General features: G+C 42.4%; 1 non-coding gene across 1 annotated transcript; it reads left to right on the top strand.

Annotated features, from left to right (window-relative positions):
* Nucleotides 1–2,775: 2,775 nt before the first annotated feature.
* trnal-cag (transfer RNA leucine (anticodon CAG)) lies at nucleotides 2,776–2,889 on the top strand. The gene is made up of 2 exons: nucleotides 2,776–2,813; nucleotides 2,855–2,889. It is a non-coding gene; the product is annotated as a tRNA-Leu (tRNA).
* The last annotated feature ends 236 nt before the right edge of the window (nucleotides 2,890–3,125 follow it).

The following is a 3,125-nucleotide window of genomic DNA, read 5'->3' as shown; positions in this document are numbered from 1 at the left end:
AATCAAATAAAATCATTAGAAATGGGTAACATTAGGACTGAATCATTTTGGCTAGAGTTAATTAACTGTAAGCCTAAAAATACTCAGATAATACTTTTATAGCGATCACGAATCAAAATAAAGAATGTCGTCTACAGACTACAATGAGAGATAGAAATTGCATGGCAAAAGGATAATGTTACATTAGTCGTGGAGAATTTCAAGATGAATATTGACTGAGAAAATTGAAGTTGCTTGAGGATTAGAGGAGGGGGCATTTCCAGACTGTCTACAAGTAGTATTTTAGAGAAGACCGTGTTTCACCCCACTGTGGGATCAGCTATTCTGCATTGATCCTGAATTGGTTGGATAGCTAAAGGTCAAATAACCCAAAGAGGCAAGTAATCATAACATGATCAAATGCACCCTCAAATTGTGAAGGTCTGAAAGATGTAGTTGGAGAAATTGTGGAGTCATTAAAATGATCTTTTTACGGTATATGATAATGGCTTTGATGATGGGATTGATGGTTTGGTTGCAACGATATCAGACTATAGGAAGATAGGTGGAGGGGAATGAAATAGACGTAGACAGATTATGAAAATGGGCAAAAAATTGGCAGATGTAATAAATACTGTGCAGGGAACTGAGTGGTCATGCTCTTTATTCTATGAAACTATTTTCTAAATGTAAAGAAAATACTAAAATCTGAGGCGCAAAGAAATTTGGAGTTTTTTCCTGCAAGATTGCGTGAAGGCTAACTTACAGCCTGAGTCTGTGAAGGGACAGGGATGTTAGCATTAATTTCAATAGCTCTAGAGTATAAGAAAATGAACTGATGTTAGGTGTTTCTACAACAATTGTGAGGCTTCGGGTGGATTATTGTGAGTGGTTTTGACCCCGTATCATCAAAAATACGTGCTGAAACTGGAGAGGATTCAAAGGAGGTTCATGAAAATTACCCCAGTTATGAAAGGTTTGCCATACGAAGAGCGGTGATGGCTCTGGTCCTGTATGCACTGAATTCAGAAAAGTGAGGGATGATGTTACTGAACCCTTTCGGATTATGAAACACCATCACGGAGTCGATGTGAAGAAGATGTTTCTTATGGTGGGAGAGTCAATGAGCAGAGGACACAGCCTGAGAATAGAGGGGCTTCTTTTAAGAACGGAGATTGGGAAGAAGTGATTTTGTCAGAGAAGGGGAATCTGTGGAAGATTCTGCGACAGGCAGCTGTAGATGCCGAGTATTTATATATACTTCAGTCAGCGGTTGACAGATACTTGATTGATCTGTCCACGTGATACGGGATGAAAGTAAGGGACCGGGGATTTAACCACCTTTATTCGTTGTAAGGCAGCAAACACCTCCTCCTCTTTAATCTCTATATGTTCCATGACACTACTGCTTTTTTCCCTACCTTCCGTATACGCTAAGCCAGTTTCCTTCGTAAATACTGATGCCGAAAACTGTTTAAGATCCCCCCCCCCCCATCTCGTGAGGCTCCACACACAGACCAGAACTTTTGATCTTCTCGGGCATATATGTCAAACTCAAGGCCCGCGGGCCAAATCCGGCCCGCGGTGGAATTATCTTTGGCCCGCGAGATAATATCTAATTACTATTAAAGCTGGCCCCAGTAATCGAAGCGCCTATGGCGTATGATATGTCTAATGCTGAGTTTATTCAGGTACCAGGTTTTCAGGGTTTTTAGTGTTTATTCGGCAGTCTTGCTCGGCGTCTTCTTCATAAGAAACGGAATTTGTAAAGTGAAACACTTTGTAGTTATAGCAGAGACTGAGACACATGAGAGCAGGCTGAGAAAACGGAGGCAACGAAAGCTGCGTTCGCACGCGTCCGACTGATCCGGCCCGCATGAAGCTGCATTTTGCTCAATCCGGCCCGTGACCTAAAATGAGTTTGACACCCCTGTAATCTAGGGGAACAATTTTGTCCCTTACTGTCCAATTACTCTTAATATATTTGTAGAAACCCTTCGCGTTTACCTTCGTATTATCCGCCAAAGCAACCTCATTTCTACCTTTTGACTTCCTGATTTCCTTATTTAGTATTTTCTTACGAATTCTATACTCTTCAGGTACCTCAGTTGTTCTTGTTGCCTGTACCTGCTATACACTTCTCTCTTTTTGTTAACCAGATCTCCAATATCCCTTGAAATCCAAGGTTCCCCGTGCCTGAAAAGGTAGGAGAATGTGGTTTACAGGAGTATTTAATCAGCCCTCATGGAACAATGAAACAGACAGAGTTGACTGAATGGTCTTCTGCAAGATCTCTTCTATTCTTGTGAATCTTGTCACAGTTTCTCTTTCTTCCATAATCATGAATTGGACTTTACATTCTACTTACCAGCATCCATCTGTAAAGCTGCGCTCCCCGTTACAATTGAACCTCCTATGTTCAAGTTTGGTCGAATTTGTCATGACCGGCTCGCACCTAATGGTGCAAGATTCTGTCCTATGTATAATCGTCTATTTCCTCACTTCCCTACCTGTGAAGACAGCGAGTCATCCAAGCGTTCTCATCACCATTACAACCTCCTTACCAAATGTCTGCTCTGACGCGCCTAACGAGTTTCGATCTGCAATCTTAATACTGCTTCTCTTTCCACAGGTGCTGCCTAACCTGAGAAAACTGTTTACAAGCTCGTTTTCTTTTCCGATTCCTAGGATGTCTCTGTGTGTTTGTCTGTATATAACTCTGTTCTCAAATCAGGCATTCAATCTGTTCTCAAACACAACCATTTGTTTTGGATATGAAGTGGGTGACACAAAGTTGTCAGGGTGGCCGAGCGGTCTAAGGCGCCAGACTCAGGGAATGAAAGTCCTTCCTACAAACGCGAGTGTTCTGGTCTCCATCTGGGGGCGTGGGTTCGAATCCCACTCCTGACATCATTTGTCTTTAAACATTGAACCGAGGTGATTTTGTTACTGCGAAGACGTGGTTGTATGAGTGGATTAGAAAAACGGTAGAAAGATTGTGCATTCGTCACGACACATCGCAGCACAGCAGATCATCGTACATCGGATTCTGGGCGCCAGATTTCTGGAGCATCTCGGACCGAAAGTCGACTGTTTACTCTTCTGCACAGCTGTTGCCTGGCGTTTTGAGTTCCTGCAGACAACTC

The sequence above is a fragment of the Hemitrygon akajei genome, unplaced genomic scaffold, assembly GCF_048418815.1.
Source record: "Hemitrygon akajei unplaced genomic scaffold, sHemAka1.3 Scf000068, whole genome shotgun sequence".
Lineage (NCBI taxonomy): Eukaryota > Metazoa > Chordata > Chondrichthyes > Myliobatiformes > Dasyatidae > Hemitrygon > Hemitrygon akajei.
This window is presented reverse-complemented; position numbering and strand designations above follow the sequence as displayed.